At 49.0% G+C, this 26,153-nt stretch overlaps 1 protein-coding gene and 1 long non-coding RNA gene across 2 annotated transcripts in view; both read left to right on the top strand.

Moving 5' to 3' along the window:
* The window catches only part of LOC113981671 (E3 ubiquitin-protein ligase RNF38-like), a 253,030-nt gene that overhangs the window by 122,457 nt on the left and 104,420 nt on the right, over window positions 1–26,153 (top strand). The window lies entirely within an intron of this gene.
* LOC113981674 lies at window positions 1,298–20,480 on the top strand. Its single transcript, XR_003538488.1, has 3 exons — window positions 1,298–1,427; window positions 12,530–12,533; window positions 20,458–20,480. It is a non-coding gene; the product is annotated as an uncharacterized LOC113981674 (long non-coding RNA).

The following is a 26,153-nucleotide window of genomic DNA, read 5'->3' as shown; positions in this document are numbered from 1 at the left end:
CATTGCTCCCACTTGTCTACTGACCTTCCCCCGTTTGCCCTCTCGCTCCCTCCCGGTGGAACCATCCCTGGTCCCTCCTCCTCACCCCCCCATGCCTCCCCCCCTGTGGCCCCAGTAAACCCGGTTCCCTGTGGGGGGATGGTGGTAGGTGGTGGACGCGGCGCGGGGGAGGGGCCTCCCCCCCTCGTGCCGGCGGCTGGAGCTGGGCGGTGCTGGGGTCGGAAGAGACGGATCGGCTTCCGGTCCGTTTGGCGGGTAAGATGGCAGCGCCCATACGGTTACACATGGTCGCTGATCATCTACAGCGCAGGGTGGCAAATAGGCTGGGACCCCCCCTCGTCGCTGCAACGGAGCCCCCTGCGCTGATCCCATGGGTTGGGATCCTGCATTACAGGCTCCGTTCCCTCCCGGCGACCCGTGCTCCCGTGGCTATCGGCTCCCGATCCGTAACTTAACTCACGAGCAGATCCCTCCCCTCCCGGTAAACCCCGTGCGTTCGTGTTTCTACACCTAGGAGTTGGGCTACAGCTAGCAGTGTGGGCAGGGGGTGGTGTGTTGGTGTTGGATGCTTGTACCGTCCGCTCGTGGGCTCTGTGTAGTGCAGATATTATGATTTGCCAGGCTGAAATGGCGTTGTTAGCTTGGGGGTCTCCCCCTTGAGCTTTCAGTTTCATGAGGTCTCCTATCCTATCCCATATTTCTATGTGCAGAGCCTCCACCAAAGGCAGCTCGGGCACTGCTGCTTTTATAAAACGTACAAGCTCTGTTAGTTCAGCCCTTGTGGCTTGTGTGTGGTAAGGTCTTAGCAGAATTGTTAGTGCGTCTATGTCTTGTGAAATCTCGGTGGAGAAAAAACTTCCCAAGTTTTTTACCTTACTCTCGCCGCTGTAGACGCACGTGTACGGAGGTCCTTTGTTTGGCTGCTGAGTTTTACTTTCAGTTTCTGGATCGGCTGTTCTGCTCGCAGCTTTTTTCTTTTCGGCGTCCCCGTCAGCGTCCGGTGCTGTCCGGGTGTCGGCTGCTGCTCCAGCGGCTTGGGGGCGGTGGCAGACGGCGGGGGGTCTCTCGACACGGTGCGGCGGTTGCGGCGGCAGCGGTGGCGGCAGTCGCGTGAGGTTCCCTGATGGTTGGCGGTGCTCCTGGCGGCTGGTTCAGCGGCGTGGACGCTGTATGCGGCGGCTACAGGCACGCTCGGACCAGCAGAAGGTGGCTGCGGGCTCCCGTGGTCCACTGGGCGGGGCAGGGGCTCGGGCGATGCAGTGGGCTTTCGCGATGTGGCTTCTATAGGTCCCGCGCGGCTTTTAGCGTGGGCGCGGGGCCAGCAGAGGCGGCGGGCGAATGCAGGCAGGCAGCAGGCTGCACGGAGCTGTGGCGCTTCTCCGCTTGGCGGAAAGGTGCGCCGGTGCGGGGTTCGCGGGGTCTGGCGGGTGGGCTGGGGTGTTCGGCAGCAGCGGCGCCACTTTCGCGCGCATGGCTTAGCCGCGGCAGGTGGTGGGTGGCAGGGGTTTCCCGGCGGTTTCGGCGTGCTCCGCCGCCCGGGTTTCCGAGCTGCGGGCACACAGCCGCTCAGGGAGCAGCCCTGGCCGCGGTGTTGGATGCTGGCGCTGCTTTTCAGCTCACTCACCGCTCTGGTGGATGGTCGACCCTGCTCCGCTCTCTCCGGTGTTGCTGTCCTGGTTTCTCGGCTTCTTCTTCTTCTTTTCTTCTTTCTTCTTGTTCTCTGTTCCTGTGCACTTTTCCCTAATATTTTTGAGCTCTCTATACTAACTGCATTTCTCAGATTTGGCTGAGACAACGACTTAAAGACGTCTAGGTTTTTTTTGGTGAAAAATTCCCATATCCTAAAAATGGATACGATAACCAGAATTTACCGATATTCCCCTGATTCAGGGTATTCTAATCTACCTAATGTAGGTTCTAAGTCCCAGTTCGGGTTGCCATGTGTAGCAGGGAGTCTTTATATAATAAAGAAATGGAGTCAGCTCCCCTTGAGGTGGTGGTCAGAGAGAGATTTATTCAAAACTCGCGCCCTCTTTTATCCCTTGTGACCAATGGGATTGTCTATTCCGGCGCATGTCCCTTGAGTTTCCCTGCCCTCGGTGCGTCCCCTGCACCCCTGGACACACCTCCTACACCTAGTGATTGGTATGTGTTGACCTCAAAAATTAGGAGTTGTAGGGCCTAATCGTGGGGGGGGGGGTGTCCAATCCCACTTTGCCCTTTTCTGCAACAAATCATATAAGGGCCTTGCAATTATCGAAAAGTTGGGGACGTGTTTCCTCTAAACATCTAGGGAAGTGAGGGTGTCCGGGGGAATACAGACCATTCCTCCCCTCCACCATATTCCCAGGAATTTTACTTCTTGCGAAGGGGGTTGTACTTTTTCAGGAGGGATTTGTAAGTCCAAGGACTCTAGATGTTTAATAATGTCTGTTTGGTTTGACTGTACAAGTGCAATTGTTACAATCTGCTTAAAAATTGCAGAAAGAACTTTTAGATTCGAATATTCCCTTGAGCAAAATTAAAACTCATACAAGTTATCTGTTCATATCAAAACTGTTTTTATTAATTGCTAAGAGATGCAAAGAGAAAGAGGAAAAATAAGAAAAGGTTGGAAAATGCTAAGATTACTTTTAGAAGCAGAGAAAAGATTACCACCAAAACTACCTTTTCCGTTGAATTGGTCGAGGGGGGGAGAGAGGAAAGTAGTTTTCTGCCTTTTTTTTTCTCTGGCTCCACCGCTTTTCGGTGTTATCTCTTTAGCAGCAGGGGGGTCTTTCACAGCTTCAGTTCTCTGGAATGCAGCCAGGATGTGGGCTTCACTGCTCACACCGGCCCTGTCTCAGGCTTGTGCAGAGGCCTTGGTCCCGCTGTACCTCTCAGAAATCTGGTCAGGGTGGCACGGTGGGTCTCAAGTCTGGTCCACTTCAAGACAGCAGGGGTCCAGTCTTCTGGTGACGGGCAGGCAGCTTTCGGTGGCAAGAGAAAAAAGGTGAGGGCGAGGCGGGGGAGAAACTCTCAGCTGTATAGCCAGCCAATTGTCTTTCCCACTCCTCTTTCCCTACTTTTCCCAAATTTCTCTTCAGCTTTTATAGTGTTCAAAGGAGGTAGTCTGTGGTGTTTTGGCACGTAGCCCTGTTCAGATGTTTGAAGAGATATGATAACCATGAACAATAACAGGATCTTCTGGCAGGAAGACTCCAGTGGGAGATTCTGGTGAGAACTTCTGGTGGAAAACTGACACAGAAGTTTTGGTAGGACGTTTTTGACAGGCAGAAACAATGGCGAAACATAATTTTTGACATTTGTATGTTATTTGTCTGTTACAGCAATTTCATCTCCTGCTACCAAAATGTCATCAGTGTATTGATATACTTCTACTCCCAGTGCAGGAGGAATGAGTGACAATTCTTGTGCCAGTGTGTGATGTGCTAGAGTGGGTGAATGTTTAAATCTTTGTGGGAGGCAGGTCAAAGTGTACTGCTGGCCTTCCCACATAAAAGCAAAACGCTCCTGATCTTGGTCCTTCAGGGGAACCATAAAAAACATGTCTTTAATATCAATAGTGGCCATGATTTGGTGGGCTTGTTCTTGTATGGTAGCTATTAGTTCAGCAATGTTTGGCACGGACACATTAAGGGGCCCTGTCTTTGCATTAAGGCATTGATAGTCCACAGTTAATCTCCAATTGCCATTTGGCTTGCGAACTGGCCACACAGGAGCATTGTAAGGGGAACTTGTCATAATCACCATTCCTCTTTCTTTTAAATCTCCAATAACTGGGGCAATTCCTTCTGTTGCCTAAAAGATCTCCAGTCTAATTTAATTTAGTAGAGATAAGATATAGAGCAGTTCTTTATTTGAAAGGCCTTCAATCATGGGAGTACAAAGATGCATGCGTGCATGTGTCCAGGGGTTCCACAATTTATGGTATTGTCCATCCAATCCCAGAATTATCCACCCCTCAGATCCTCCTTCGGCACGCCCCTCTGGAAATTGTCAGGGGGCCCTAAGACCCCTTTCTTCCTTATCTTCCTCTTCTTCACAGCACGTACAGTCCTTGGAGCCCCTCCAAGGTTAAGGGCTTGAAAGTTACTTTGTCTATGATGGTATCTTGTTGTTCAAGCCTAGGGTGCAAATGTTCTTAAACAGAATGAAGGCCTACCTTGAGAGAAGTCTAAACAAGCTAAAGAATTTAGAAAGTTCAATATGAAATGGGGAAAAGGTTTTGGGTAAGTGTAAACTACTGTGCTAAAGTGTGACAAATAATACAGCTACATTAAAATCTACATTTACTGCACAACTACTTCTAAAATCTACAAAAAGCTAAAAATCAAAAAAATCCAAAGGCATCACTTCTCTGGCTCCCAAGGGTAAGGGATAATGTTTGACATTGGTTACTAGGGAGGGAGGAAGAGCAGGGGCAGAATCTAACAGACACAAATGCTGGTTTTCCTTCCCAAAAGCCCATATTTTTCCGTCCTCATCAGTCCAAGACTTTCCCTTTAGGAGGTCTAGCCCCAGTAAATCTGTAGGAAATTTTCCCAAAACCATTAGGGTTTCAATTGCTCTCTCCTCTCCTGGCAACCAACCCTAACCCTAACCCTTTGCTATCATCTGGGGTTTGGTGTATCCAAAAGTATCCACAATAAATATACCTTTACATGAGGGAACGATTCCACATGAAGAGGCATCTTCAACTTTGAGGGCAGACATTTGAGCTGCAGCGTTGTTTCGGTTTGAGACAATTTGGAGGGGTGGAAACCTCAGACGGAAGTCTCCTTTCTCTGATTCAATACCTCTGGTTCTCTCCAATAGAGAGAGAGAGTGAGAGACACCAAATATGCCCGGATGTAAGTGAAAAAAAAAACCTCTTTATGAAGAAGAATGCTAAACAACAATACTGATAAAACTGGGTTAAGCTAACCAGTGAGGAGAAAATTCCCACCCACTGGACCAAAACAAGATGGCGGCTGGCCTCCCCCCACCTGTTAAAACTTGGCAGGAATGGTTTGGAGGGTCAGTGCTGGAGTGAGGCTGGAGTGTTGGCACAGGCAGTTGGAGCAGGGCTGCAGACCCCCAGGTGACTGGAAGGATCCACAAGACACTCACTGGATCCAGCAATGAGACCTGGTTGCTGCAACTCCGATGGTGGTTGTAGTTCTGATTCACTGAGGTGGTGGTAGAGGCCCAGGTGGTAGAAGTCCCGTGGAGTGAGGGAAGGAGACCCTCGACCTGCTGGGTGAAGTCCTAATGTGGTCTTTTATTGGGCTCAGGATAGGTGGGAAAGTCTCTGGTACCTCCCCTGGGGCAGGGAGTTCTTCACTGGATGATTAATACTGGATCACGGGACATTTTAAGAGTCTTTGACACCTTCTAAGATGCTGTGGCTGCCTGTTATGTCAGCACAGGTGGATCCATTATGGCCATCAGCAGAGATGAATATCTTCAGGCCATGTGTATGAATTGTCCTGATACTTCCCCGGAGGGGAGTTATCACAGATGAGTCATTTGTGTAAGGACAAAGAAACAACACCCAGCTCATAGCCTGAGGTGGCAGGTGTGCATGCCCTTAACACCTGGATTATCTGAGTCATCAGCATTCCAGTCTTTCCACACTTGTGGATACATTCTTCTCCTAGGATAATAGAGTACCATCCTTATTTTAAATCCCTTCCCACAGTCTAAATTAGTAGGCATATTTGGGGAAAAGAGAAAAGAAAAGGTGGATACCAGACTCTTTGTGTAACCCAGGACAAGTGTCTACTAAAAAGGTTACAGAAATTCTGTAGGGACCAATAGGACATAAGCCTCCTTTGGAATTTTTGGTAAGCTGTCTAATGTAAAGCCACCCTTCATCCCCCAGCTTGCCTACTGAGGACAAAGGAAGGCGTTTCCCACCATCTCCCCTTTCTGTGATCCCTCTAGGGGAGGGGCTCTAGCAGGAACAACAGCTTTTATTGATCCCTCTTTGTTGGCCATTCTTTAATTAATACCTCTAATTTATTAGTAGGTTGACCATCCATTGGGGTCTTTGGGATGCCTTTTTGTAAACCCAAAATCCAAAGACCATTTCTCTTTCCCCTGTGTTCTTTGTTAACTCATCCTCCTTGCCCAGGGGAGAATGTTACTTTTCAGTCTTATAGGGGGCATAGGTGTTCTGCATTCTGTGCACCGAATTAATTTGGGATTAGTTTTATTTGAGGGTATTGGACCGTATTTTCTTTCATAATTAACTCTTGTGCCACCTCCCCCCAGGTCCAAATTTTACATTCTCCACAGTTACGACTGGGAGTTACAGCTGCCTCCAAGGTGGCTACAACTCTTTCCCCTTTTGTGAGGCTCACTATTTGTCCTTTTAGCTGGATGCCCATGGGTTTCTTAGATTCAGGGAGACCTCTAATGAGGGGAGTCATTCTTCTGGGGTCTATGGGAATCATCATAGGGGATTCATTTCATGGTTTAAACTCTCTATCATGCATCATTTGTAAACAGGTGGCTTTTTGTTTGCTTTCCACAATTTGGTCTACAGTCCCCACTATTGCCAGGGGATCTCCCCTTTCCAGCCTGCCCAATAAGCTGCTCTGTGGGTAAGAGACCAGGGAGCACGGTTGTCTCCTGTGGTTAGGAAGACCACTGAGCCCCAGTATCTGTCAACCTCTTTCTCTAATAATAAAATTTGGTCACTCCCAGTAAAAGAGATTCTCCAAACATACCCGGTCTCAGATTCTTTAGGAGTTCAGCTATATTCCTTTTTTAATTTAGCCAATTCAGTAGCTGTATACAGGATTTCCTTTGTGGTTATTTGAGGTGTCTCGTCTTCCCAACCCTCATATGTGTATTCTGTTTTAATCAGAGGACGTAGTGAGACTTGCAACTTCTCAAGTTGGTTATGCAAAGATTCTAAGTCAGAGAGGGGGGAAGTTGTTGTTTGTTTAGGTAGCTCCAGTTCTGACTCATCATCCCCTTCTCTCATTAATCTTGCGTGCAGTTCCTCCCAGAGTACACGGGCATTAGCCCTCTCATTTTTCAGTTCCTCCTGGAGGATGTGGGCCGTTGCCCTCTCCTCCTCCAGTTGCGACTCCAAGTCTTTAATTAGATCTAGCCAGTTGTCCACACATCACATGACATGTTTATCCAGCTGTGTGCTGGATATTTGTCCAGAAGGACTCTGAGAGACAGTATCAAAAGCTTTACTCAAATCCAAAAAGATGACATCAACTGGCTTCCCTTGATCAACTCTATGTGGGTTACCTTGTTCTAAAAGGAAATTAAGTTTGACAAGCACGACTTTCCCCTCATGAATCCTGTGAGGGTTCATGAGAGTCATTGGCTGTGACTGATGACTGGGTTGTCCTTCAGGTGTTTTTCAGTAACTCCCACAATAAGTTTCTCCATGATTTTACCAGGCAGGCACTAAAATGAGACTGACAGGCCTGTAGTTTCCAAGGTCATCCTTCTCGGTCTTCTTGAAAGTTGGGATGATGTTATCCAGATTCCGGTAGACTGGACCGGCTCCAGATTCCTAGGACCATTCAAAAATCATTGAGAGAGGCCTTGTGATGACATCAACCACCTCTTTGAGTATTCTTGGATGAATCCCATCACAGGGATATAGATTTATAGGGATCCAGCTGGTAGTGATGCCGAAAAATCTGGTATGAAGAACTGCTCAGAGACTTTTGTATCTTTAAGCAGCAAGGTATTTGTTTATTCAATGTTGGGATCAAGCCAGCTTGTGCTGGACAAACTTGCTCGACTTGAAAGTGCAAAAGCAAGCCATTTTATACACTTTAGATACATGGTTACATCATTTATTATACATATTAATAAGTAGGCTAGTCTCTGGGCAGAGTCTTTCCAGACATGCGCAGTCTTCTACTGTGGGTGTCTTCTCCTCAAGCCTTCATCCCTCTGATGGTCGCCATGGACGTCTTCCTCAATTTGACCTCTTCGATTAGGTGACCAGAATTCTTCAAGCTTGCAAAATCCTGGCTTTGGGCCTTCTAGATCTTATTCAAACATCTAGTTTACCTAATTTATTACTGTGTGTGTACTACTATCGATGTCAGGAGTTCAGGAACACCGCACAGATGATCAATATGATCAAACGATGTTCAATTTATTATTTAAATGAGTTAGCTTTTATACAGTCAGCTTTTTCCGGGTACGTGATTACAACAAAGCAATTGGATAGCTCAGTCTGTGCACACGTCTCGTGCCTCTAGTTCATTGGTCCCGATGCTCTGTCCACGCATCCTGACGTCATTCGTGCCACCCAAAGTCCCTCCTATCGATCCGCCTTAGGGACTTTCCAGTTTTCTCTTTATCTCCAGTTTCCCACAACTTTTAACTATAAACACAGTTTTCCCATAACTTACAACTATAAACACACAGAGTTTCACACAGTTTGCAACTATAAACTATTCTTTTAATAACCTCCAAAGTTATGTCAAGTGAGGCCTACTGCTCCTCAGCTGGCAGTATGGATTGTTCACAAGGTGTCCATTATCTTGTAAATACTCCACATATTACTCCTATTCTTTCTATAATAAGGCCTTTGGTCCAGTGAGCAGAACAGAACATGATATTAACCAGTGCTCCTAAAATGTTCTAGCAAAACAGGTATTGGGGTTTCTTAGCAGGCCAAGATATCTCAGTTAACTCTTTTAGGCCTAGCTCCTGTTTCAGTAGACTGGGAGTGTATCATTCTCACAGCCATGGTCCTCTAGCTCAGGTCACCGGGACCCCCAGAACCTGTCATCAGTGTTGAAGACTGAAGCAAAGAAAGCATTAAACATCTCTGCCTTGGCTATGTACCTGTTTGTGAGTAATGGGCCAATGTTATTTCTGCTCTGCCTTTTGCTATAAACATATGTTTGACAAGCTCTTTTTATTGTCCCCTACAGTACTGACCAGCTTCAACTCCAGTTGAGCTTTGGCCACACAAGTTTTCTCCCTACAGTGGCAAGCAGCATCTCTATAGTCCTCCCAATGTCACCCAACCTTGCTTCCACTGGGAAGCACTCTCCTTTTTTGCCTTAGCTCCAGAAGATTCCTGATCAGTCAAGATGGCCTTTTGCCTTGCCTGCTTCACTTCCAACATTTTGGAATTGCCTGCTCCTGTGCCCTTAGGAGATGGTACTTGAAAAGTGACCAGCACTGATGGACCCCAGCCCCTTTAAAAGCATTTTCCCAGAGGATCTTTCTAACCAGTTCCCTGAGCAACCTGAAGTCTGCTCTCCCCATATCCAGAACTGAAGTTTTCCTCATACTTTTCCTTCTGTAACCAGAGATTTTAAACTTGACTGCTTCATGGTCACTCTGGCCAAGATGGCCACCAATCATCACTTTGCTTACAAGACCCTCTCTATTGAAAAGCGGCAAATCAAGGAGGGCACCTTTCCAAGTCAGCTCCCTTAGTACCTGTACCATGTAGTTATCATTCAGGTGCTTTAAGAATCTTCTGGACCTGTTTGTACCAGCTGTGTGGTATTTCCAGTAAACATTGAAATCCCCCATAAGGACAAGGGCGGTTGATTTAGAGGTGTCCCTTAGTTCCTTAAAGAATAATTCATCGGTGTCATCAGCCTGGCTGGGTGGCCTATAGTAGACTCTCACGATGGCATACTCAATATTTGTGTATTTGGTTTGTATGGCAAGGTGCTGGTAGTGGGTGGGCAGGGAGGCTATAGGGGTGGCTTGCTAAGAAGCTGCTAAAAGCTTCTCCCGTGTCTGACAGAGCCAATGCCAGCTGGTTCTAAGACAGACCCACAGCTGGCCAAGGCCAAGCCAATCAGAGATGGTACTAACACCTCTGTGATTATATATTTAAGAAGGAAAAAAGTTATTGTGCAGATATAATTGCACCCTGTGAAGAGAGGAGCCCACGCTAGAGCAGGTTTACTGGTAGGACTTATGACCCCATGGGGAACCCATTCTGGAGCAGGCTGTTCCTGAAGGACTGCACTCTGTGGAAAGGGACCTACGCTGGAGCAGCTCGTGAAGAACTGTAGCCCATGGGAAGGACTAACATTGGAGAAGTTCATGGAGGACTGTCTCCTGCGGGAGGGACCCCACACTGGAGCAAGGGAAGGACTCCTCTCCCTGAGAAGGAAGCAGCAGCAGAAACAGCATGTGATGAACTGACCATAACCCCCATTCCCCATCCCCTTGTGCTGCCAGGGGAAGAGGAGGTAGAGAATTAGGGATAAAGTTAAGCCTGTGAAGTAGGGAGGGGTGAGGGGAAGGTGTTTCTAGGATTTGTTTTACTTCTCATTATCCTGCTCTGACTGATTGGTAATAAATACAACTAATTTCCCTAAGTCAAGTCTGTTTTGCCCATGATGGTAATCAGTGAGTGATCTCTCCATGTCCTTATTTCAACTCATGAACCTTTCATTATATTTTCTCTCCTCTGTCCAGTTGAGGAGGGGAGTGGTAGAACAGCTTGGGTGGGCACCTGGCATCCAGCCAGGGTCAAACCAGCACAGTTTGTTTGTCCCTTAATTCTTACCCAGAGGGTCTGAACCGTGCCATTGCCAACTGCAAGCTCCATACATTCCAGCCCCTCCATTACATAGAACACCAGCCCCTCATCTTGCCTGCCCTACCTATCCCTCCTGAAGAGCCTGTAACCATCCAACATGGCACTGCAGTCACTGGACTCATCCCACCAGGTTTCGCTTATGCCAATGATCTCAGATCTCTGGGACTGGACCAAGGCTTCGAGCTCCTCTTGCTTGTTCCTCATGCTGCAGAAGTTGGTATAGAAACATTTTGAGTGTAGATGACATCTTGTGGAGCAGATTGAGGGATCTCACCAGCACTCAGTCCCTCAAACTTGGGTGTGCCATCCCATCGCTTATCACGGGCAAGCCTGGTTTTGTCCTCTTTCCCCTTCCAATCTAGTTTAAAGCTCTATCAAGAAGCCCTGCTAACTCCTGTTCAAAACCCCTTTTCCCCCTCTGAGAAAGGTACATTCCATCAGGTGTCAATAGACCAGGTGTTGAATAGGCCATCCCATGATCAAAACTGCCAAAATTCTTTCAGTGACAAGTCTTAGAGCCATGTGTTGATCTGATGGGTCTGCCTGTTCCTTTCAATATTTTTCCCTGCTTCTGAAAGGATAGAGGAAAACACTACCTGTACTCCTCATCCTTCAACCTATTGCCCCAAGGCCCTGAGATCCCTTTTGATTGCCCTTGTATTTCTCTTTGCTATCTTGTTGCTGCCAACAGGAAGAACCAATAGTGGATAATAATCAGATGGCCGTACTACACTAGAGAACTTTCTAGTAATGTCCCTAACCCAGGCCCCTGGGAGGCAGCAGACTTCCCTATGGGTTGAGTCCAGTTGGCATATTGGGCCCTCCGTTCTCCTTAGAAGGGAGTCACCTATGACAACTATCCTTCCTTTTTTCTTAACAGAGGTGGTCATGATGCAGGGGATAGACTGCCTTGCCCTAGGCAACCCCTCCATCCTAGAAGGACCTTTATCCACCTCATCAGTTATCTGTTCTTCCAGTTCCAGGGGCTCATATCTGTTGTATAAGGTACCAAACCTATTTTCTACTTCAAGTTTTCAGGAGGAGCAGGAGTTTTCCTCCATGTATGGGCAGTGACCAGCTTCCAGCCTCCATGTTCAACAGACCTTTGACTTACTGCTTGATGTGGTTCCAAGCCCACCTGCATCTCCACTGCAAAGGAGGATTGAGACTCCTGAGACTGTAGGGTCTCTAAGAATATCCTATCAGCCTCTCACTCATTCTCACAAATGCTGCACATCCTGCTTACTTCCTCCCGTTACTCTTTGACCTGGCAACACAGCTTGTCAACAACACCCCTTTTGGAGAAGGAATGACTGTCAGCCCCAGCCTCACAGAGAGGCATCAGGCACTCCCAGCAACCTGAAACCTGAAGAGCTGCATCTGCCATCAGAAGGTCTATCTGGATGGAAGCCTCTGACATGGCTGGTGCAGTGACTGTAGCAGCTACCAGAGAATGAGCTCTGTGATGGATCAAAACCATAGCTGAGGGAGTGTACACTACAAAAGACTGGGGATGAAGGGGCATCCTTGTGCCCATTTGGGCCAACTACTGTGTCTGTCCGCTGTCTCTGTTAGCTGGTCCCAGATGATCACAGACTGGTGCCTGGTTGCTGTGCCACGCCCTGGCTGACATGTCACGCCCTTTTTGCCTGCTTTGTTCACTGAAAAATTCTAGTTTCTGGAAATGTGTATATGGTGGATATCAGGTACTCATTGCCAAATGGTTTGCTCTATAGATTCACTACTATTGGTCCACGCTTCTTGATAATGTAGACACAGCCTGAATTTTTGCCATGTTTACAGTGGATTTCAGTAGGGTCTTTATTATCTGGATTTTTTCCCCTATTATTTAGATTGCTGTTTATACTATAGGATCTTTTGATCAGAGAGTTCTGTACCATGCCTAGTGTCATGGTTTGAGAGCCCCAAAATCCAATTCTCGAGTTCTAACCCCCCTCCCACATCTCAACCCAGTGTGAGATTGGTTTTCCAGACACCACACGAGACTGAAAATGGGGGGAAGGGAATATATTACAAGACTGTACAACAAATAAATAGTATAATACATTACATACAATATCAACTATCTCTACCATGACATACAGTATTTACAATGGATCAAATCTCTTCTCCCTTCCAAATAAAAGTCCAGGAAGGAAGAAGGGAAAGATCCTTTCCTCTCTCTGAGCAGCAGTCCCTCTAAGGCAGCAGTGTCTCTTTCTCAGCAGTCGTAGCTGGATCTCTGCCAGTACACACGAGGGGGTCTCCAAGCCCCTCGGCCCTTCGACGCGGGCGAAGGGTCTTATCTTCCGTGGGCTGTGTTCACCAGGACAAAGGTCACGTCACCACGTCATATCGCAAAGCACAGGGGTCTTTGTGACGGTCCTTATCTTCAGGGGAGTCAAGCCCCTTGCAGAGCTCCCGTGCTCTGACTCAAGACTGCCAGCTTGGCAGTACAGTGGGGGGGGGCCAAGGTCAACCCCCCCCACATTCCATCCTGGCTGAGCTCTCAGGACACCTGAGCTTCTCAGCTCTCTCTTTGCAGTGCATACTGCATTTTAGGACTCCTCTCAGGTGGGAGTCCACCACCCCCTCCTCTCTATGAGAGGAGAGGTCTCCAAGGAGTTTGGGGGGTTCTGGTTGAAGTCCTTACCCCCAAAACTCTCTCTCTGTAGTGGCTTAGTCCTGCTCTTTGCTGCTGGCTCTCTCTCAGCTCTCTCAGACAACTCTGTGTCTTTCTGCTCGGCTTCTGCTGCTTCTCCCTTATCTCTTGGCTCTCTGCCACTTCTCCTCGGTCAGTGCTGTTTTTGCCGCTGCTCCTGCTGCTGCCCACGGTGGAGAAAAAACTCCCAGCCTCTCAGCTACAGATACTTAGTCCAGTTTTAACACTGTTCCAAGTCCCTGTAGCCCCCAACCAGGGGCTGGGGGGAGCCAGAGCCCCCAAGGGGCTCCTGCCCCTTCTGCTCGTGGCTTCACAACATGGCTTCTTCTTCTCCAACTACAACTACTACTCCCTTTCTTTTCCGGTCTAGTGATATGTTTATATTTTTCAGGAGCGCTGGTTGGGTCAAACCTCAAGGGTCACCACTCCCTGGGGGTTTACCATTTTATAACTCTGGGGGGGGGACACCTGTTTCCCCCCACCACACCTAGTAACATGAGGCCCTATTTTCAGCTGGTATTTTCAGATTCATGATAAGCAAATAGATAATGCATTAAGAAGATAGCCTTAATAGAGTTTTATATAATTGTCTTGGTTTTAAGACAATGTTGCCAGCAAACCTGGACCTTAAATGGAATAGAGAGCCCTCTTTTCCTGGACTTAGTGCAAATTTAAAAATAAATTGAGACTTATGACTTTCAACAGTTTTTGGGCACGTGTGCATCTACATGGTGGACTCTCACGATCAACTTCTCTACTCAGGTGGCAATGTCTTGCCACATTTCAGCAGCCCAGATGTGTTTCCCTCTGCATTTCCAATTGGCCTTCTTCCATTGGTCTAACCATCCCCACAGAGCATTGGCTACCATCCAAAAGTCAGTGTAGAGGTAAAGTCTTGGCCACTTCTCTTGTTCAGCAATGTCCAGGACCAATTGGAAAGCTTTGAGCTCTGCAAATTGACTCCATCCACCTTGTCCTTCAATCACTTCTATGACTTGTTGTGTGGGACTCCATACAGCTGCTTTCCATTTTTGGTTTGTCCCTACAATGTGACAGGAACCGTCAGTAAAAAGACGGTAGCGTGTTTCTTCTTTTGGCAGTTGATTGTAAGGTGGAGCTTCCTCAGCACGTGCCACTTGCTCTTTTTCCTCTTCATTTGCCAGACCAAAGTTGTCACCTTCAGGCCAATTCATGATTATTTCCAAACTCCCAGGGTGATTCGGGTTTCCAATATGGGCGCACTGTGTGATCAAAGCAATTCACTTACTCCATGTAACGCCAGCGGCTTGATGTGTGGAGGGGACCTTTTCCATGGACATCCACCCCAGCACTGGTAGTCAGGGTGCCAGGAGAAGCGGTGCTTCCGTGCCAATCACTTCTGAGGTGGCTTGAAGTTTTTCATAGGCTGCTAGGATCTCCTTCTCTGTCGGGGTGTGGTTGGCTTCAGACCCTCTGTAGCCTTGGCACCAGAATCCAAGTGGTTGGCCTTAAGTCTTCCCAGGCCCGTTCCGCCAGAGGCTCCAGGAAGGACCATTATTCCCAGTTGCAGAGTAGAGCACATTCTTCACCTCTGGTCCTGTCCTGACTTGGCCAAGAGCTACAGCATGAGCAATGTCCTGCTTGATCTGGTTGAAGGCTTGTTGCTGTTCAGGGCCAGAGTGGAAATCATTCTTCTTGCAGGTTACCAGGTAGAGAGGGCTTACAATTTGACTGTACTCTGGGATGTGCATCCTCCAGAAACCTAGGAAAGTTTGCATTTCTTTCTTCCTGGTTGATGGGGACATTGCTGTGATCTTGATGAATTCTGATGGGATCTGACATCATCCATCTTGCCACTTTACTCCCAGGAACTGGATCTCTTGGTCAGGTCCCTTTGACCTTACTCTTTTTGATGCCAAAACAGACTTTCAGGAGAATCTGGATGATCTTTTCTCCTTTCTCAAAGACTTCTTCTGCCCTGTTCCCCTATACGATGATGTCATCAATGTACTGCAGATGTTCTGGAGCTTCACCCTTCTCTAATGCAGTCTGGATCAGAGAATCATAGAATCATAGAATCAGCCAGGTTGGAAAGGACCTCCGAGATCATCAAGTCCAACCCTTGATCCACTAGCGCTGTGGTTACTAGACCATGGCACTAAGTGCCACATCCAGTCTCATCTTAAAAACTACCAGGGACGGAGAATCCACCACCTCCCTGGGCAGCCCATTACAATGCCTGATTACCCTCTCTGTAAAGAATTTCTTCCTAATAGCTAACCTAAACCTCCCCTGGCACAGCTTAAGACCATGCCCTCTTGTCTTACTGATAGTTGCCTGGGAGAAGAGACCAACCCCCACCTGGCTACAACCTCCTTTCAGGTAGTTGTGGAAAGTGATGAGATCTCCCCTGAGCCTCCTCTTCTCCAGGCTAAATAACCCCAGCTCCCTCAGCCTCTCCTCATAGGACTATGTGCTTGAGTCCCTTCACCAGCCTTGTTGCTCTTCTCTGGACCTGCTCCAACCCTTCAATATCCTTCCTGAACTGAGGGGCCCAGAACTGGACACAGCACTCCAGGTGTGGCCTCACCAGTGCTGAATACAGGGGAAGAATCACTTCTGGACCTGTTGGCCACACTGTTCCTGATACAGACCAGTATGCCATTGGCCTTCTTGGCCACCTGGGCACACTGCTGGCTCATGTTCAGCTTCCTGTCAATCCAAACTCCCAGGTCCCTCTCTGCCTGGCTGCTCTCCAGCCACTCTGTCCCCAGCCTGTTGTTGCGGCCAAAGTGCAGGATGTGGCATTTGACCTTGTTGAACCTCATCCCGTTGGAATCAGCCCAACTCTCCAGTCTGTTCAGGTCCCTCTGCAGAGCCCTCCTGCCTTCCAGCTGATCGACACTCCCCCCCAACTTAGTATCATCTGCAAATTTCCTAATGGTGGACTCAATTCCCTCATCTAAATCATCAGTAAAGATATTAAACAGAACTGGACCCAACACTGATCCCTGGGGGACACCACTAGTGACTGGCCGCCAACTGGATACAACACCGTTCACCACCACTCTCTGGGCCCGGCCCTGTCGCAGGGTACCCTGCGACACGGCCCTCCAGCCAGTTCCTAACCCAGCACAGAGCACACCTGTCCAAGCCGTGGGCTGCCAGCTTTTTCAGGAGTATGCTGTGGGAGATGGTGTCAAAGGCTTTGCTGAAGTCCAGGTAGACCACATCCACAGCCTTCCCCTCATCCACCAGGCGGGTCACCTGATCATAAAAGGAGATCAGGTTGGTCAGACAGGATCTGCCCTTCCTAAACCCATGCTGGCTGGGTCTGATCCCTTGTCCATCCTGTAGGTGTTGTGTGATTGCATCTAGGATGATCTGCTCCATAACCTTGCCAGGCACTGAGGTCAGGCTGATGGGCCTGTAGTTTCCTGGGTCCTCCTTCCAGCCCTTTTTGTGGATGGGCGTGACATTTGCCAACTTCCAATCAGTCCATGACAGATGGTGGGACTGTGTTTCCACCCCAGGGCGATCAGTTGCACATGTACTGCACACTCCTCCAGGTGAAAGCGAAGTGTGACCTACACTCTGCTGCTAGGGGAATGGAGAAAAATGCATTTGCAATGTCAATAGTGGCATACCACCTCGGTGCCTTAGACTCCAGTTCATACTGGAGCTCCAATGTCTGGTACAGCAGCACTCAACAGTGGGATAACTTCATTCAAGCCAATCTCCATTCTCCATCAGACTAACGTACGGGCCAAATGGGGCTGTTGAAGGGTGAGTGGGTCCTGCTGACTACTCCTTGGCTCTCCAGCTCATGGATCATCTTGTGGATGGGGATCACAGAGTCTTGATTTGTTGGGTACTGCTGGTGATGCACTGTCGAGGTGGTTCTTCCACCTTCGAGAAGGATTTTCTGACAGTCCAGGCAAAATGTTCAATAGCTTAATCCCTTCTGTCTCCACAGCAGCAATTCCAAAAGCCCATCATTGTCCCTTTGGGTCTTTGAAATATTCGTTCCAGAGGTAGTCAATGCCCAGGATACATGGGGCATCTGGGCCAGTTACGATGGGGTGTTTCTGCCAGTCTTTCCCAGTCAAACTCACTTCAGCTTCTAGCACCGTCAGTCCTTGAGAACCCCCTGTCACCCCATAAATGGAAATAGTCTCTGGTCCCACATGTACTTCAAGAAGCAAGTTTTGAAAGCACAGGAGCAGGCTGTCCCAGTGTGCCGAAAGGCGAGCCAGTGGGGAGGACAATCAGTCTGGCTGAACAGGGAGATTTTGAAAGAAATTAGGGTAAAGAAGAGAACCTACCAATTATGGAAAAAAGGACTGACTACTCAGGAAGAATTTGGGAATATAGTTAGGTCGTGTAGAAAGAAAATTAGGGGGATGAAGGCACAACTTGAACTGAATCTCGCCACCTCTGTGAAGGATAACAAAAAGTCCTTCTACAGATACATCAATAGCAAAAGGAGGGGCAAGGAAAACCTTCATTCTTTACTGGACATGGGTGGGAATATAGTTATCAAAGATGAGGAAAAGGCTGAGGTATTTAACACCTTCTTTGTCTCAGTTTTCAAAAATAAGACAGGTTGTCCTGAGGACAGCTGGCTTCTGGAGCTTGTAGACAGAGACAAGAATCTGAAAAGCCCCCCTGTAATCCAGAAGGAAACAGTTAGTGACCTACTGAGCCACTTGGATCCCCACAAGTCTATGGGACCAGATGGGATCCACCCAAGGGTGATGAGGGAGCTGGCGGAAGAGCTCGCCAAGCCACTCTCCATCATCTACCAACAGTCCTGGCTCACTGGGGAGGTCCCAGATGATTGGAAGCTGGCAAATGTCACGCCCATCCACAAAAAGGGTCGGAAGGAGGACCCAGGAAACTACAGGCCCGTCAGCCTGACCTCAGTGCCTGGCAAGGTTATGGAGCAGATCATCCTCACTGCAATCACACAGCACCTACAGGAAGGACAAGGGATCAGACCCAACCAGCATGGGTTTAGGAAGGGCAGATCCTGTCTGACCAACCTGATCTCCTTTTATGATCAGGTGACCTGCCTGGTGGATGAGGGGAAGGCTGTGGATGTGGTCTACCTGGACTTCAGCAAAGCCTTTGACACCGTCTCCCACAGCATACTCCTGAAAAAGCTGGCAGCCCATGACTTGGACAGGGGCACTCTGAGCTGAGTTAGGAACTGGCTGGAGGGCCGGGCCCAGAGAGTGGTGGTGAACGGTGCTGCATCCAGTTGGCGACCAGTCACTAGTGGTGTCCCCCAGGGATCAGTGTTGGGCCCAGTTCTGTTTAATATCTTTATTGATGATCTGGACGAGGGAATTGAGTCCATCATCAGCAAATTTGCAGATGACACTAAGCTGGGGGGGAGTGTCGATCAGCCGGAAGGCAGGAGGGCTCTACAGAGGGACCTGAACAGACTGGAGAGTTGGACCGATTCCAACGGGATGAGGTTCAACAAGGCCAAGTGCCGGGTCCTGCACTTTGGCCACAACAACCCCATGCAGCGCTACAGGCTGGGGACAGAGTGGCTGGAGAGCAGCCAGGCAGAGAGGGACCTGGGAGTTTGGATTGACAGGAAGCTGAACATGAACCAGCAGTGTGCCCAGGTGGCCAAGAAGGCCAATGGCATACTGGCCTGTATCAGGAACAGCGTGACCAACAGGTCCAAGGATGTGATTCTTCCCCTGTACTCAGCGCTGGTGAGGCCACATCTCGAGTACTGTGTCCAGTTCTGGGCCCCTCAGTTCAGGAAGGACATTGAGGTGCTGGAGCAGGTCCAGAGGAGGGCAACAAGGCTGGTAAAGGGACTCAAGCACAAGTCCTATGAGGAGAGGCTGAGGGAGCTGGGGTTGTTCAACCTGGCGAAGGGGAGGCTCAGGGGAGACCTCATCAGTTTCCACAACTACCTGAAAGGAGGTTGTAGCCAGGTGGGGGTTGGTCTCTTTTCCCAGGCAACTGTCAACAAGACAAGAGGGCATGATCTCAAGTTGTGCCATGGGAGGTTTAGGTTAGATGTTAGAAAGAAATTCTTTACAGAGAGGGTAATCAGGCATTGTAATGGGCTGCCCAGGGAAGTAGTGGATTCTCGGTCCCTGGAGATTTTTAAAAAGAGACTGGATGTGGCACTTAGCAGCATGGTCAACCAAAGCCTTGAATTTTTGTAGTTCTGATGTGCCAGGCCATCGGATTCACACAGTCCAGTAGATCCTATTGTCCCTTCCCTCCCCCTGGCTGTAGGCAGGGCCTCTCTAATCCTTGTCATCATCATAACTCTTCCTACCTCCCTGTGAATACATCTGTGAGGTACCTTCTACTGGGTTAGATGTGTCATAATCCTGTCTTTTTTGCCTTGGCCCTGGTCCATGGGAAATTGGCACTGCGCCCACTCTTGCTGACTTCCTTTTTGCATTTGCTTTAACCTTCAGTTCCTGTACTTGGGCTGCTAGGGCACGGGTAGGTTTCCTGTCACACCAATCCATGTGTTCTCCATGCTCAAGGAAGAAGTACCACAAGTTGATTGATGGGGAGTAGTCCCTTCCCCCATCCGGTCTGTTTCTGACCTCAGGAGCTCTGTTTTGGACTGGTGCCACATGGAAGCTGTTCTCCTTAATCTTCTCTTTAAATTTTTTGCGACTGTCTTTGATTTGATTGGTGAACTCTTCTTTGAGATTCTGGGGGTCCTCAGCCAGTTTTTCCATGGATGACACTTGGGCTCGGGATGGAACATGGATGGTATCCTCATATGCTTGCAACTTCTTTGCCATGGTGCCCACTGTTTCCTGTCCATCAAACCATTGAAGCAAGGCTAGGAAATGTGCATACATCTCTGGTCCACTTCATTTTATACACATCGGGAACATACACCTGATGTTGTCAGGACTTCTGGAGTCTGGCCCATTGTTGGAGAAGAGTATATCAAGCACAGCTAGCTCTCTGAGTCGTTGGATCCCTCTGGATCTTCTCCCACGGGGCACCAGTTCTGGATCTCCTCCCACGGGGCACCAGTTCTGTATCTCCTCACATTGTGGGGTGCCATTTCCAACGGTTGAAGGTGGATAGGGAGGGGGAAACTCCAGCACCAGGGGTTTCTTCAGGTCCTGAGCCTGGAGGGGTTAGGTGCTCCCCCCTCCCCCCCACCACGAGGTCCCATGGCAGCCACAGAGACAGCACACCGGGCGTGGAGAGGAGGCAAGAGAGAGTTTATTGTCGGGTTGGTTACATATATAGGTCCTAGGAGGATTCACAGAGTAACCAATTACAAGTCTCAAGGGGCTTACAGGACAATCACAGGAAGGGGTTAACAACCAATAGGAAGGAGTTAAAAAGGTCCAATGAGAAGACTTCTTGATATCTTCTCAGGACATTCCTGAGACAGAGATAACACTTGCCGTGGGGGGTCTTGGGAAGAAGAAGTGTGAGTTAGCAAAGAGACTACAAAAAGCCATTTTGAAACATGTTTAAACAACAGTTTCTCATATACTGCAGATCTACTGCCACAGATCCCCTGTTCCATGGTGTCTCAGCAGCCTTGCTGCACCTTCAAATCTCTTTCATAGACGTATGTCTCCCTCACACTCACTAGGAGGCATTTCCAGAGGCTGAGATGTTCTCGCATCTTTACGAACCCCTGGTCGATACCTGCATCTCGGGACAGGGATCCTAGGCGTTTAGCTTCAGTACTGTCCAGGATGGTGCTGTCACCAGAGGTGTCCCAAATGTGGAGCAGTCAGGTCAATACGGACTCATCTTGTCGTTGAGTGAGATCTTTTCACAGATTACGCAGCACATCTAAGGACAGGGATTCAGTGATGATCTCAGACTCTGATTCCTCCACTGATTGTGAAGGCCCTGGTTACCCGTCCTTGTCAACCGACTGTACTGACTTAGTTTTATACTTTCTCTTTTGCATGGGGACGATGGCTGGCTGTGCCTGCCCTTCTGATTTGGCTGGAGACTGAGCGATCTGTCTGTTGGTTTTCCTGCTGCACTATTTTCCTTCCCTTCTGACTGTAGGTGGTGTTATACAGTTAAGATAATGGTGCGGTAAGCGTTGGCCAAGGTCCAGAACATTGCAATGAGTTGGTCGTCTCTGGAATTGATGGAACTGTGTTCTTTCAAGAACTCTGCAATCTTACTAGGGATCTGTGTTTGGTCAGGGAGGAGCTTCCAAGCTATGGGGGGAGACTCATCATGGCTAGGCTTCGCGAACGAAGATTTGGGAAGGACTCTACCCACGTTTCTTGCAAGCGCGTTGGTGGCTAAAAAGGCCAATACGAGATAGACACGTCCGGTTGCAAAAGACACAGCAGAAAGACTCCTTAGATGGTATATTCTGCAAGGCTCGATTCTTTCTGCGTTGTCTTTTCTCCTCAAGAGTGATCCTGCGTGCTTTCTCAAAAGCATCAGCAGCATTATAAATGGTCTGTCTCCAGGCCTCCCGATTAGAGGCCAGAGTAGACCAGTTATGGTGATCAATATGCCCAAGGCTGAGTTGTTGCTTCAAGGAGTCCTTGTATCTTTTCTTCGGAGCTCCTCTCTTGCGACAGCCAGTGGCAAGTTCACCATAGAGCAGGATCTTAGGGAGGCGGTGGTCCTTCATCCTGGAGACGTGCCCTGCCCATCGCAGTTGCGTTCTCAGTAGCATGGCCTCAATACTTGTGATTGCTGCCTGTTCAAGAACAGATGTATTGGTCACGTAGTCTGACCAGTGGATGTTTAGGATTGTGCGGAGGCAGCGTTGATGGAAGCGTTCTAGGAGACGCAGGTGGTGGCGGTAGATGACCCATGATTCAGAACCATATAAAAGAGTAGACAGCACTATGGCTCTGTAAACACTGATCTTGGTACTTTTCTTCAAGTGTTTATTACGCCAGACTCTTTTATGGAGCTTTCCAAAGGCACTATATGCCTTTGCTAACCTATTGTCTATCTCCCCGTCGATCTTACCATCTGAGGAGATGAGGCTGCCTAAGTAATTAAACTGTTGGACTGATTTGAGTTCTGACTGGCCGATGGTGATGTGGGGATGATGGAGGACTTCCTGAGGTGCAGGTTGATGGAGAACTTCAGTCTTCTTTAAGCTGACTTCCAGCCCAAAGAGCTCAGCAGCATCTGCAAAGCAGGATGTTAAACGCTGCAGAGCTGCTTCTGTGTGGGCAACAAGGGCAGCGTCATCAGCATAAAGCAGCTCCCGGACAAGATGGTTTAGGGTCTTAGTGTGGGCCTTCAGTCGCCTTAGGTTGAATAGGCTTCCATCAGTACGATATCGAATGTAAATACCGTCCTGATCATCGAGGTCTGCCGTGACCCTTTGGAGCATCATGCTGAAAAAGACTGTGAATAAGGTAGGAGCGAGAACGCAGCCTTGTTTCACGCCATTCTTTATTAGAAAGGGCTCAGAAAGTGTGTTGCCATATCTGACTTGGCCGTGCTGATCCTCATGAAGTGAGATGATCATTTTAAGGAACTTGGGGGGACAACCTAAACGTTCCAAAATCTGCCAAAGACCTTTTCTGCTCACAGTATCGAAAGCCTTGGTGAGGTCGACAAAGGTTACATAGAGACCTTTGTTCTGTTCCCTACACTTCTCTTGCAGTTGTCTGAGAACAAATATCATGTCTGTGGTGCTCCTGTTGGCTCTGAAGCCACACTGACTTTCAGGTAGAATTTCTTCTGCTATAGCGGGTATTAGTCTGTTCAGGAGTATTCTTGCCAAGATTTTGCCAGCAATGGAGAGCAGAGTAATACCACGGTAATTTGAGCAGTCTGATTTAGTACCTTTCTTCTTATACAAGGTGATGATGACTGCATCACGAAGGTCTGAAGGTAGTTCGCCTAGTTCCCAACAGCGCACCACAAACTCGTGAAATTTAGCATGGAGTGCAAGGCCCCCATGTTTCCAGACTTCGGGTGGAATTCCATCAACCCCAGCTGCCTTGCCGATTTTCACCTGCTGTATGGCCTTAAGGGTTCCTCCTAAAGTGGGGGCAGTATCCAATTCGAATTTCACCGGTTGTTGTGTGATGGACTGAATTGCTGAGTCTTGTACTACACGGTTGGTACTGAAAAGAGTCTGAAAGTGTTCAGACCATCTATTCAGAATGGAGGTTTTATCTGTCAGAAGCGTTTGACCATCTGCACTGAGTAGTGGGCTTTGGACTTGGTACGTAGGCCCATATGCTGTTTTCAGGGCCTCATAGAATCCTTTGTGATCCCCTGTATCTGCACATAGTTGAGTTTTTGCAGCTAGATCGGTCCACCACTTGTTCTGGATGACACGGAGTTTCTGCTGAAGCTTGCTGCATGCAAGACGAAAGGCTGTTTTTCTTGCGTGACAGGATGGCAGTGCAAGGTGTGCTTGGTGGGCAGTTCTCTTATTCCTCAACAAGTCCTGGATTTCTTGATTGTTTTCATCAAACCAGTCCTTGTTCTTCTTGAGGGAGAACCCTAAGGATTCTTCAGAGGATTGCAGGATGCAGCTTTTAATATGATACCAAATTGTTTCAGGAGAGGAATCTGCAGGATTTGTGGGATGGTTTTCGAGCCTGGTTTGAAGATTTGTCTGGAATCTTTCTCTTACTGTGGCTGATTGGAGATTGTTAACTTGAAGTCTTCTCCTTGGGATACTGCCCCTTTTGGGTTTGAATTTGAGAATGAAGTTGAGTTTACAGCGCACAAGCCGATGGTCTGTTTGGCATTCTGCGCTGGGCATCACGCGGGTATGGAGGACATCGCGGACATCTCTCCGACGCACCAAGACATAATCAATGAGGTGCCAATGCTTAGACCTGGGGTGCATCCAGGTTGTCTTCAGACTATTTTTCTGCTGAAAGATAGTGTTAGTTATGGTAAGCTGTTGCTCTGCACAGAATTCTAGCAGAAGTCGACCATTATCATTGCAGTTTCCAACACCATGCTTGCCTAGTATTCCTTTCCAAGCTTCAAAATTCTTACCTACTCTGGCGTTGAAATCACCAAGGATAATGATCTTATCATCTGCGGGCACCTTTTGGGTAAGGCAGCGCAGGTCAGTGTAAAATTTATCTTTTTCAGCAGGGTCAGCTTGGAGAGTTGGGGCATATATACTGAAGATGACAACGTGTTGCTTGTTGTGGAGTGGAAGGCGTAGGGAGATAATGCGGTCAGAGTGACCTGTCGGCAGATTTTCGAGTTTAGGGACAATAGAGTTTTTGATCATGAAACCGACACCTGAGAGATGTTTTTCGGTTCTGGGCTTACCTGACCAAAAGAGTGTGTAACCGGCACCATGTTCTCTGAGGCTGCCTTCCTCGTGAAGGCGAACTTCGCTGAGAGCAGCAATGTCGATGTTGAGACGAGCCAGTTCATGGGCAATTAGGGCAGAACGTCGCTCAGGACGCCCACTGTTCGCAGAATCGAGCATGGTTCTGATGTTCCAACATGCTAGAGTTAATTTGGGTACACCTTTGGAGGCAGGTGCATGCCTTTGTCTTTTGCTCTTTGTGCGACCGCATTGGAAGAAGATGCCCGTTGGTCTGCGGTTAACCAACCGGGTGAAGGTGGAGATGAGCTTTGTTTAGGCCACCTTTTCTAGGCCCCTCTCCGAGTGGAGCAAGCAGTGCTGTCCTTGAAAAGGCTGCTTGGTCGTTCAGGGTGCTGCCCCAAGAGACTCTCATCTCCGTCAGTCTCAAATGACCAATATCCTGAACCGCCTGCATGCAGGGTTGAGTCTGCGGCTCCCAGTGCACCTTTCACCTACCGTTTCGACCCTCGCCCGTCGCTGCAGGACTTTTTGCATGTGGGTAAAGCCTTCAAGCCTGCGCAATGAATTTTTTAGGTGAGATGCAGTATGCGCGGAACTGAACCCACCCTTTAATCCTGAGGTTCATCTGCCAGGGCCAAGCGAGCTTGGACGGTGGCAGCGAGGTCCTCGGGACGTAGGTTTGATTAGAGTGACCTTCTCTTAGATGGATGGCCTTACAGGGCTAAGCGAGCTCCATCTGCCCGGGTTTGAGATTAGAGTTGTCCTTCTCCTAGGATGATTGCCAGAAGGCTAACGGGCTCATCCTGCCCAAGAATGTAATGTATCTGACCCTATGGTTTTGACCTGTCTGGCATGGGCGACCCTACCGAAGGCATGTACCATCGCCAGCATAGCTCGCAACCACATATGGGCACACATGGTCTGTGCCTGTCAGAGCGATCTGGGCAAGTCCCTCACTTCCCACCCCACTATCACCTAACTATACACAATCTCAAGGAGACACCCAGGAACAACCCCCGCCCTGTCCACCCCTTCAGGACGCAACAGAGCAAAGCAGACACATCCAGAACAAGCCGCAGCTGTGCAGCAGCCGCAGGTGAGCCAAAACCAAACAGACAAACAAAGCAACCAACCAACCCCCCCACTCATCCAAGGCTGGGGTGCCCACCAAGGCCCCAGCCTGGCTGGGACCGCCATCACTGTAAAGGAAACCCACTGTCCGCCCTGACCATATCCTTCCTTCACTGTGTTACCACGTATCAACAGGTGCACTGCTCACTTGTGACACTTGAAACAGGACTGCCCCGCTCTACCTCCTGCAAGTTGGAGGACCCCCACAGCCTGCTCGATACCCCTCCCCTCTCCTCACCCCCCTTCCCCTGAACCCCCCATCCTCCCACCTTGCCTCCCCCTCCCCCCTCAAACCCCTCCCCCCCAAACCTGGAACGGCAAACCTGAGTGTGCTCCGAAGCTGTCCTCTCCTCCATGGGGGTGCAGCTCCGGCCTGCAAGGCTCCCCCATTCTCTCCTTCTCCCGTGGTGATTGTGACTGGGGAGTAAACCGCGCGCAGAGCGCGCGCGGCGCCCGGGGCTCCCGGGACACCTCCACACAGCCATGCGGCGGGGGGGGGTGACCCGGGGCTCCCGGGACACCTCCACACAGCCATGCGGCGGGGGGGGGTGACCCGG

The sequence above is a fragment of the Neopelma chrysocephalum genome, unplaced genomic scaffold (genome assembly GCF_003984885.1).
Source record: "Neopelma chrysocephalum unplaced genomic scaffold, ASM398488v2 Primary Assembly neopelma1_96706, whole genome shotgun sequence".
NCBI lineage: Eukaryota > Metazoa > Chordata > Aves > Passeriformes > Pipridae > Neopelma > Neopelma chrysocephalum.
The sequence above is the reverse complement of the archived record's forward strand: the minus strand, read 5'-3'. Positions and strand labels throughout refer to the sequence as shown.